The sequence below is a fragment of the Alligator mississippiensis genome, chromosome 2 (assembly GCF_030867095.1).
Source record: "Alligator mississippiensis isolate rAllMis1 chromosome 2, rAllMis1, whole genome shotgun sequence".
Lineage (NCBI taxonomy): Eukaryota > Metazoa > Chordata > Crocodylia > Alligatoridae > Alligator > Alligator mississippiensis.
The window spans coordinates 252,159,638-252,171,678 of NC_081825.1; the positions used below are offsets into that span (position 1 = coordinate 252,159,638).

General features: G+C 40.4%; 1 protein-coding gene across 6 annotated transcripts in view; it reads right to left on the reverse strand.

Moving 5' to 3' along the window:
* PRKD1 (protein kinase D1) overlaps window positions 1-12,041 on the reverse strand; it is a 279,741-nt gene that overhangs the window by 201,878 nt on the left and 65,822 nt on the right. The gene's annotated exons all lie outside the window — the stretch shown is intronic.

Consider the following 12,041-nt stretch of genomic DNA (forward strand, 5'->3'; position numbering starts at 1 on the left):
AATGTTGTTTCCATCTGAGTGCAAATAAACACACATACAAGAAAAGCAATTGATTCAGATATTCTCTGTTGACAGTATTCACAGAAAGCTTTTCTGTTATAAAAATATTAATGAAGTAACAGTGTTTCACACAGACATTTGCTATTGTCTACTTCACTTGTAAATACATTTTAAATGAGCTAATTGAGACTGCACAGATTTGCAAGTGTTGTTGCTTTTCCTCCAACATTTGTTCACAATTCAAATCTTAAAATAGATCATCTTCTGCATTCTGGGTCTAATCTATGAATACAGCATTTAACGCACATTGTTTGAGCATCTGGAAATCTAAAAATCTCCTAAACAGCCCATCCCCCTAAATATATGATTAGAGAATAAGTTTTAAACTTGCTCATTGCAGTGGTTTTAAACATTGTGCTGTGTATTACAAGTAGTATTGTCTTTTACATAATGCTTTTTGGGTTTTTTCAGTCTTCCTTAACTATACTTAATATGTCAAACTGACCTGAAAAAAAGATATTTTCATGAGTGGATTAATCTACTGAAATTTTTTTTTTTTTTCATAAAAGCATTCTTTAAGAAATTTGGTATTTTGCCTATATCGTCACCAGACTGAATTATGGAAGAGATTCTCAGTTACATCCTCTGGGGGTTTTGGATTACGTGCCATTTTGGAACCATTAACATCTCTTATTCCAAGTTATTAGCTCAAAACCAAAATCCAAATAGTTTGCAGCACTACTATTCCTGTAAGATATCATAGATGTTTATTCTTAAAGAACATTTTTTTATAATGTAATGTCTTATTTTTTATACAACTATGGCATATGTATTACTATAGAATGCTAGGATAACAGTGATACAGGATATGACACAGAAATCTCTTTTAGAATTTCACAGCAAGAATATGACATGAAGTCTATTTACATTTTCCTCACTAGGACTGCTTCTTGAGACATCTCTCACTTGCATGATGGCATCTGGATCACAATCACACAACTCGACTACAAAAATTAATGAGTGAAACATAAATTTCATGAATTTCTAGAATTGTAATCATTCAACATGTACTATACACTATGAGGATTTAAGGCAAAAGGAAAAAACTAATCAATTTCAAACATCATGATAGCACAGTTGAAAAGGCATCCAGCTAGTTCTACAAATTATATTCTGGAAAATCAGTGCCTGATATACCAAAGAACTGCTGTGTCATCTAATATCTAGTGAAAAATGATTCTTTAAATATTAGGAAGATTTCGTTATCATTCTCTTTACTGCTTCCTCAGAACTCCATGAACAAACTGCTTTACAGTTTTCAAATGTGTTCCAGTATAACTACTACACTTCTGTAGCATTAAAAAGTCTCAAAGTACAATTAACACTAATTATGCCTCTATAACCCATTTAAGTTAAGCAAATATAAGCAACCATATAAAATGAGACAAGTGATATTAAGCAAGTATAAGCAAACATAAAAAATGAGACAAGCAATGTTAAGAAAAACCGTCTTCTACAAGTTTCAGTCATAAACAGATTTCAGGATAATTCAGGGAAAGCAAACCCCACTCTTTTAAACTAACTAAAAATTTAACACATCCCAAGGTTAGTTTATATTTCTTTAATACCCCATTTGCTGATATTACATATGAAATCTTAGAGAAAGGCTTTCATTTCTCAATAGAATTATCTGATAATTACAAAAATGTAGGAAAACAATATGCTGTTATTAAATGTAAAAAATTAGGATAAAACAAATACGCTCTTTCCAAAATATATAATGCTTGATAAATTACATTTTCAAAAGAATATTAATGTTATTCATTCCTGAACCAACTAAAGTTACTGGAATTTTGAATACAGAATATTGCTTAAGTTATTACAGGAAATGTGTCTGTTATTTTGTTTAATATGCAATACATTCCCAGTCTGGACACTACATCCTGTTCTAGAACAGGATGGTTTTGATTATATAATACTTCCCCAACTCTATACTTCTATAGGCCTTCTTTTCTGACAGTCCATCATTAAGGAAAATTCTAAGTATGAGGTGTTCTGCATTTTCATATTCAGAAGCATAGCCACATAGAAATAAATAAATATACAAATATAAATATAAAATAAACATATAAAGAAATCTTACCACCCTAAACAAAGACATTATTTCATAACAAGCCTCAAACAGGCATTCAATTTCTAGTGGTGGAAATTTCTGGGAAATTGCCACCATTACAAATCTATCAGAGAAAGGAAGTAGTACAGGGGTTCTCATCCTGCAGCTGTCCCTCTCTGTGCTGCTCTCATGAACAATGCGTGCCCCCGGTGGCTGGTGGGGCATGGCAGTGTTGGCAGCAGGGTGGCAAGCAGCAACCGCCTGCAGGTGCCACCAACAGTGTCAGCGGCGCCTTTTTGTACAAGGTGTACCACTACACTCAGGGAGCGCACCCATGTGCACCCCCTATGTGTTACCCTGCCTGTTCTCCATGCCTTCCCCAGACTGGAGAGAAGGCATAGGGAGTAGTGACTGCTCCACTCCCTCCTAAATCAATTCACAGTCTGAGGAGCAGGCAGGAAAGCAAAGATCTACTCTTCCTCTGTTCTGCTCCTGGCAACAAAGTGGAGCAAAGCACAGCTGCTCCACTTCCCTCCAGTACCGTTCAGGGAAGGGATTGGAGGAGCCACTAAAGCTCCCAGTCTGCTCTATGGCTAAGGCTGGAGCTTTGCTCTGCTGCTCCCTCCCCTCCTGGACCAGACCAGAAAGGGAATGTACAAGCGTTCATTCTTAAAGGAGAGTTTCTCTCACAAGGGAAATCTCCCGGGTTTACACCTAAAAGTTCTCTCTCCCAACGGGGGCATATTTCCCTGAGAGAAACTGAATGAATGCTTGCATGCTTGCAGCTTCTACCAGGAGAGTCTGATTCTCCTGGTAGAAACATAATGCCTGTACATGGCCATTATATCCTTGGAAATTTAATGAGCTTTTCAGGTTTTCTGCATCCCAACAGTCACATCATATTGTTAAGACTACATATTACAGTATTTAAGCAAAACGAGAAAGCACTGTTAAAGCTATGGCAGCCATTACGGTTCAATCCTAAATTCTTCTATGTTACTTTTTACTTTACACACCTATTTTAGCAGACTTTAAAGATCAGTATCTATTACACTAGGATGGAAAGGTGTCAATGGCAATATAACTTACATGTAAATTATTAATTCATTACACCCGTGGCAATTTAATGAGATCCCTATTAGCATGAAGTGAATGAATATCATATTAATAAAAAATAAAACTGCTAAACAACTGCAATGAAGTCTAGAAAACTCAAGAACACAAATTCAAATAAAAATAAATTTTGAAATGTAGTATTAAATAAACCTAAATTGTCATATTTCAAAACTTTTTCCTAAAACAGAAAGGTCCCAGCCATATCGATGCAAGTTTCAAAATATGGCCTGCAGGCCATGTACAGCTCACCAGGAATTCCATCTAGCCTGTGGGGCCCTTACATAAGCCCTCTGTAAGCCCTGACCCTCACTGCTCCTCTGCAAGCAACCAGCCCCTGCACCTGACCTGCATCCGACCCTCTGCTAGGGGATGCTAGAGGCAAGAAGCCTTTGCTTGGCAGAGGCTTTTCCAGGCCACGCCATTCTTGTTTCCAGCCTCCCTGGCTGTGACCCTGTAATTGCAGATGAGGGCCCTACCAGGCAGGGGCCAGGGACTCCTGCTGGGGTAAAAGGGCAGAACCGTGGGGAGCTGGGCACTATGGGGCCAAGCTGGGCTGGACCCGCACAATGCAGCAGCACAGGAGCCATGCACTATGGGACCAGATGGGGCTGACCCTGCATGCTGCTGCCATGTGCAGCCAGGGACTTGGGTTGGAGTACTACTGAACTGGGTAGGGCTGGCCCCGCATGCTGCCAACATGTGCAGCTGGGAACTCGGGCAGGAGTGCCATTGGGCCAGGTGAAACTGGCCCTGCACACTGCTGTCATCTGCAGCCAGGAATTGGGAGCATGGGGAGCTGTGCTCTATGGGGCTGAGAGGGGCTGGCACTGCTTGCTGCCACCACAGGGATTTTCAGGGACTCTCACACTCCAGGGACTCCAAGTACCTCCCTGCCCTCCACCACACACACACACACACACACACACACACACACACACACCCCCTCTTGCCACCCCCCCACCCACCATAACCCCAATATGCACCCACACCCTCCCACAGCCCCCATACACACTCCCAACCCCATACCATTACCCCACATCCCCCACACATGCTACCACATTCCCTTGCCTCCCCATCCCCCACCATACCGCCAAAACATATCCACAGCTTCCCACAGCCCCAACACACACTCCCACACCCACCCCATATCCTGCACCACACCCCTCCACACTCCACCATACACAATATACAAGAGTAAGACTGTATTTTGAGTTATTATGCAATCACCTCTAGATGCAAAAACACACACATAAATCAGGACAAAAATGTTTTTTTAAATAAATTTAAAATTAGTTATAATAAATGTTTGATTTTTTTAGTATATGATTTTTTTTTCTGGTTTCAACATAGCAACCCCAACCCCTCCCAAAAGGAGTACACCCAAAAGAAGGGACAAAGGTCAGGGGTTAGGGGTGGGACATTTGGTCCCAAGATGGCAAACGGCAGCAAGGCATCTTTCAGGACCTGGAGCATCTTTCAGAGGCTGGAGCTGCACACCTGCAGCCATCAACAGCTCACCAAAACTCGTTAAGTGGTAGTCCAGCAGAAATAATTATACACCCCCCTGCTCTATAACTAAAACTGGGCATTTGTATACAAAGTAAATTCTAAAGAAAAAATAACCAAACACAATCATAAAAAAAATCTAGCCAACTTGGGAACTTTCCTGAAGAAGATCAAAGTCGCAAACATTGAAAAGGAAGGATGAAGAGGGCCAAACCAAACCCCATGACCTTCAAAACTTTCAACTCTGGTTTCTGGTTTAAAATACATTCAAACGTATAAGCTAAGCAGTTATGTATACCTCAGCTAATTCACTCTCTAAAAGCAATGACAAACTTCTTGTTGAATTCAATGTATGTTTGATCCAGAGATATGGATACATATCATTAGTACAAGAGATTAAAGACACCATTATATCAACACAGTGATTGTGACGCTACCTTTTTGCACATCTGGTGCATTGAAGCACTATAGCTGGGAACAGATACTCAAAAAGCCTGAGCCTGAATTGATTCAATCTTTGCAAGTTAAGCCTCTGACTAGGTTAAATCACTTTGTAACTGCACACAGACATGAAGGCACATGCCTGCAGTGGCTCAGGCTAGAAGCTGGGGAGTGCTAGAGTAGCCCTCCCTTCCCTTACATAGAGCTGAGCTATGGGGGGTGGGGCATGGCCAGGCCCTAGCAGGATGCTCTGATTAGCCCAGAAGGGAACTGATAACAGTGTTTATTATCCCCAACTCAATGTTTATTACCCTATTACAAAAACAACAGAGGAACATTACCAGTTTTCTGTTGATTCAGCACGGACTATAGCCAACACATGGTCTCCTAGCTTATACACAGACAGACACCTCTCCACAAGGCAGAAAGGAGGGGGGGGGGGGCGGTGTCAGGGAACAAACAGTTCTTCTTAAACAGCTTTTTCAAGGAAGGACATTAAGCTACCTGTTGATTAGCTCCAAAAAGCCTGTCTGATTTGGTTGTCTCCCACAGCACAGACTGTAGCCAACATGTGGTCTGCTAGCTAATGCCGAGGTGTCTGCATAAGGCAGAGGGGAGGGGGAAATAATCCCTGCTTAGCAGGCAGAAGCCAGGCAGACACTGATGTGCCTGCAAGTCTCTGCTGAGCTGCAGCCAGGGAGCAGAAGGGAAGGACCAACCCTGCTGTGGAGCAGAGCACCCCGCCCAGCCCAGAGAGCATGCTGGGGGTGTCTGGCATGTCTTAAACCAGCAAGCGGTCTGGGACAGACAATGCATAAACCAGCTTGAGCCAAATCATTTAGTCTGATACTACATTCAACCAGGTTTATCTCAAACCAGTTTCAGCCATTCAAACTTGTTTATGTGCACTGAATATCTGTTCTGTTACACGTTTAAACCAGTTTCTGATCACTTAAACCAGTTTCTGTGTAATACCTGCCTCTAGTCTATGTGGCTTGTTTCTACAAACCCAAATATACAAGAGGCCCTGGTTCTAACATGATCCCTCTGTAAAAGTCAACATGAATTTAGGTAGTTTCAGCCTAGTTAGCTCTAAGAAAAATATTTAAATCACAAAAGCACATTAAAATTAATGAGTTGTTACCCTGGAATCAGAGTAACAGTAACAGAATTTCAACACAATTCGTAGGCTCAATATGATTCAGAACTGAAACTTAGATTTATTTCTAGATATTGTAGTACCTGAAAGCCTCCCAAAATAGCCTACCTAAGGGATAGGCAAGAGAAGGGCACAGAACTTTAGTGACTTTTCTAGTGTTATACTATGAGTGTATGGCAGACTAAATACTGAACCCATGTTTTAAGAGACATGCTTTAACCTTAGGCCTATAAGTGTTTTCTACAGAACACTGTTCACCCACAGTGATAACACAACATTGAGAGCCTTACAGTATGTGTACACTACCTTTTCAATAAGAAGTCCACTCTACAGGATTTCCAATACCTTTCCTAACTGCTGAAATCAATTAAAAATAAAATATGAGAAAAATAAAATTCAAACAGGCCAAGACAAAATATTAATCATACCATTTTCTGTATTATCATAGCAGCTAGGTGCTCCAGTCATGGATCAGGATGCTATTATAATCATATCTGTTTTGATAGTGATTGACAAAAACTTTAGAAATGTACTTTTTAAGCAAGCAGTTTCCTTTTAATAGAAAACATTGATGATATAAGAAAAGCATGTAAGTACTCATTTTGGGAAGATCAAATTTAATGAAAAAAATTGATACATTTGATATCCACTAAAGTACACATCACTGAAGAGGTCATTAAAATGGAATGAATGGAGGATACTATACTGCACAATTTTGATTACACTGAGTACTGATTGTGCAACAATATAAACTGGTAGAAAAATGCAAATAGAGCAAAGTCTGAGTTGATAATGATCCTAGTAAGGACAATAATTTACACATTGCTGAGGAAGCATAACTATTTTATGCAAAATTTATTTTCTGGTTGGTCTGTAGTATAATTATCTGAACCAGTGCTGCATAAGTTTACCTCTTCTTTAAAACATACAAATACCCTCATGATTATGGAATCTCTTAGGCTGATGAAAAAATTAACATATCTATTTTCCACTGAAAACATTAATATGCAAATTGATGAATATCAGAGAGAAAAATTAATGGAGTTCACCTTTCCGTAATCAAACGTTCTGGAAAAGACATTCTTTTTCCTTAATAAGAAAAAACTATGCATGGTTAAGGTTATCTCCAGCTTGTCAATGAAAGAAAAATAAAAAGCAAAATCCATACTGTTAAATACAAATGCTTGATCAAATATCAAGTATTCTTTGGTTATAAATTATTTGCAAATGACTAAATATAAATATGCAGAATTTGGATTTTGTAAAGTGCCATTAAGTTAAAGATAATCACCAAAGCTGTTGATAAAATAATTAAGATTTGAAGGAACAAATTGGAAGTACAATAATTTGCAGGAAAATGTATCAGTAATTGTACATTCACCAATGGCCTCAACTTGCTCCAATGATAAAAGGAAAGAGGGCTCACACCTAAGAGTTATACCATAACCTTCCTAGTTGATTTTCACCTACGCATACACCAAAGATGATTAGAAGACATTTGGACAGCATCTATAACTGGGGATGTACTCAAATTGCGGAGCCCAGAGCCAAATTTTGCAGGCTTGCTGTGGTCCCAGGCTCCAATTTCGTGGGCAGATTGCAGCTGCCCTCCTCCCCCCCACCACCTCTGATTGGCTGGAGGTGGGGGCGGCAGACATATGGCCTGTCAATGCCATCTGGCCTGGCCTGGCCCCCTTTGCTGCCCAGCTCTGGCCTGCACGCAGGCACAGAAATGGGCCACCACAGGGACAGGAACGGGCCACTGCTATCCTGCTGCCCCCTGACCAGACCACACTGCCCCCTGTCCAAACACAGCCCTGCTCCTCCTGGCCCAGCCCTGCTCTCCCTGCATGGGGCCAGAACACCACTGCCCCTCTGCCCCAACCGGGCCACACTATCCCCTCCCCCCCCCCACAGCCCCACTCCCCCTGCCATGGCCCAGCCACACTGCCTCCCTGCCCCACCCTGACTCTGCTCTCACTGCTATGGCCCAGCTAGGTTGTCCCCCCGACCCCTGCCCCAGCTCTGATCCCCCACTTACCATGGGATGGGCATAGCCAGCTTGGGCTGCTATGGCTGCAGAGAAGAAAAAGCTGGGCTGTACCTGTCCCCATCTACCTGGGCAGTGGGGCTGAGGGGCTGCATGATGGCAGCGCTCTTGCCCAATTGGCAGCCAGAGCCAGGAGCAGCAGCCATCATGGCTGCCCAGGTGGGGGAAAAAAGAAAAACCTTTTATTTTTACATGGAATTCTGCTTTTCCCCCGATTTTTTGCAGGGCTTATTTTTCCCACGGACTTCTCTGATTTTCGCAGAAAATGCCTGCTTTTGCATTTGTTGTGAAAATCACAAAATCACAATTTTGGTACATCCGTATCTATAACAGATCTACACACATACTCCACAAGCAAAAGTATCAATTAGAGCAGTCAGTTAAGGTATGAGACCAAGTCCTTTCCTGAGATTAGAATCCATCACAATACACAAATCCACCATTAACCACCACACTGACAGTGGAACTCTGGGAACTACAAAAAGTCTTTTGTAAGAGAAGAACTTGCACTATGTATATAAATATTAAAGTACAATTAGCATCTAGTGAGTGGTAACAGTATTTAAAGAATAAAAACCAGACTAAGAAAATTGCACTCAACAAAGTCTACATATAATAACAATGCTTTCTTTCCAAATTTGGGTATTACAATAATTTCCATCCTGTACTTCCTGTGCCCCATGGCCTAATTATCACTCCCCACGCAGGAAATTCAGCCATTCCTATAGATGTACTGGAACTAAGGATATCCTAATGAATGTCTGAATAATTAGCCTGCATATCTGCACAGTGTTAAAGCATGTCAGCTCAAGAAAACTCACAGACAAGTCCTGTATTGCAACTGACTCCTGTGTTTAAATTCCCTGAGACACTAGGTAGGGCCCGTCTTCTTTAAAAAAAAAAAAAAAAAAAAAAAAAAAAAAGACAACTTTTCAGAATATTCTAGGTCTCTAATCTTCTAAAGTAATTACAGAATTTTTAAAGCACTTACATTTATCAAATTGTGATCCAATTATTGCACACCTCTTAAGTGGTATTCTACATGAGTGATATATATATTATATAATGATTCTGAAGCAAAAACAGCCAACCCAAATTCTGCATAATGTATAAGAAAAGCTTAGGAAGCTATATTTGTACAAAATCTAAGCCAGTCTTATGAAATCTTCTTCCACTGTATGCGTTTCTGTTTTTCTTATTATTTTGCACTTTAACATTTCACTACACACATAGCAAGGACTTCAGAAATGTCTATGGTAGGTTTTTTAGATCCCAATTCACCAGTGCTCTCTACCTTGGGCAGTGACTTATAGTTCAACATGGGTATAAAATGTTATCAAATCAAAGTAGTAATTTTTGAAATGGTAATTCTGACCCTTTGAATGCAAGTAATAAGAAAAATGACCAGTTTTGTTTTCTCTCCTCTATAGAGCTGGATATTTTATTTGCAATGAACAGGAGAATATGATTTTTAGGAATACTATCCAATATTTATATTTCAATAACAAGTATATATATTTACATGATAAAACTAAAAATACAGACAGTCCTTAATTCATACTGTATTGTCATAACCCAATGATTTTTAGTGCCTCGGCACATTGGAATTTTCCCGCCACATGGAGCTTTCTTTGCACGGTGGATTTCTCAGCTGCAGAGAGAAATCCCCGGTGCAAAAGAGTTCCCGCCACACGTATGCAAATTAGTGTCCCACTATTGGTCAATTCTAAATTATTCCTACGTGGCAGCTAGCAATTGACTCGCTAGCCGTACAAAAGGTTAGAGCAGTTTCCGCCCAAGTTGGAGGACTCCACAACCATCTCGTGGGGAACTCTGAGCGCGCTGTGGAGCCTAGCAAACTCCGCGTGCGTCTTGGAGGAGGACATAGAGGCCTGATCAGCTCTTAGCCACTCCCCGTCATAGTGGAAATTTGACATATCCCCCATGTGAAGCGCTCGTGGAGTCGTACATCGACGACTCATCTCAGTTCGGTGCGGTTCGGAAGAGATCTCACTTGTGTTTGTTAGTGCGCAACTGCAACTCAAGCAAGTTTCCTCCCTGCACTGTGACCATCAGCAGTGTAAGTAAAGATTTCTTTGTAAAACCAATACGCTTCCGTGCCTAACTCTACTCCGTCGTGGAAAAACCCCACCTGACGGTCCGAGCTACTGGCCATAGCCTTAGACCGACCCTCGGTCCCGACATGTATATTCTTCCATTACCATTGATGTACTGAACTACTATTTCTGCTTGGATGGACTGCTGAAAAATACATACACAGAATTTTCATACATCAGCATTACTATTTTTTTTAAAATTAAACAAAAGCAAATGCTATTTTTCACATAAGTGTTGCTTAGCAATATACCACACTTAGATAACAGGAATGGTGTGACAGTGGCTGCAGGTAGACTATATCCACATTGTAGCTGCATCACTGAAAGAAGTGGGACCACAAGGGGTCAGCTAAGAAGCTATAGCAACAGTAGACAAGATCCATCATCACTTTAACATTCTAAGCCTTAAACAGATTATTCACTACATTTTATTTAAAAAAAAAAAAAAATGTAGAATGCTTCTTACCTGGGGCTTAATGAACCTTTATTAATCTAAAATGGGAGGGGGGGAACCCCTGGAAATACACATTTTTTTCTGTAAACTGTAATATAATTACTTCATTTTAGACTGTTCCATACATAACAACAACAACAACAACATGGCAGCTAATAAATTAAGTATGTATCCCTAAAAAATGTAATTTTTATTTAGTAACTTCTGTGGTTTCCACTACTACATTTTCCTATATACTGCATCAATCATCTGTAAAGAAGTCTTTCTTAAAATCAACTTTATTCACAAACATTTAAAGGAATTAATTTATACCTTAGGGAGTTGCATCAATAGATCTCAGACCACCTTAAAAAGTGTAGTTATCATTATTTTACAGGTAAGAAAATAGGAAAAGTATGATGTAGCAATATCTCCACTTCCATGTCGGGGCAAAATTGAAAGTAAAATATTCACATCAGTACTTACAGTAGAGGGAAGACAGGATAAGTAATGGTATTTCACTTTTTCTGAGTCCAATGTCACTAGACCCACCACAGAACTACAAAAAGGCCTGGAAGGGACCTCAGAGGTCATCTAGTTTAGCCCCCTGAATGCGGCAGGATCATCTGTCCAAACCACCCAATTCAAATCCTTGTCTAATCTATTCCTAAAACTACAAAATCATCCCTGTCCCACAACTACAAGGCATATTGCACAATAATACAAAAAGCACACTCATCTGCCACAGGTAAAGCAGGTAGATGAGGGCTGTAAAAGTCCCACCGCTGGAAAGGTTGTCAAAATGCACTCAAGAGATCCAAGGAAGAGGGCCATGACTAGGGTGACCATATGGGACAATATAAAATTCAGGGCACTGCACATGGGAGTCAATAGCCCATTAATGACCCTCTGTTCTTTACTTCACAGTTCTTTACTACAAACACCTGTGAAGTAATCATTAGTGTTAATGGTCATTCCACTAATTGAGCTGATGTATTTTAGGACAATTTTTCTTTCTGGTAGCACTTTGTATTTCACAGCTCCTGCTGCTCTGCCTCCACACCCTGTGCTAGAGACACTCATTTCAAATTTCGTGAGCCAGACAG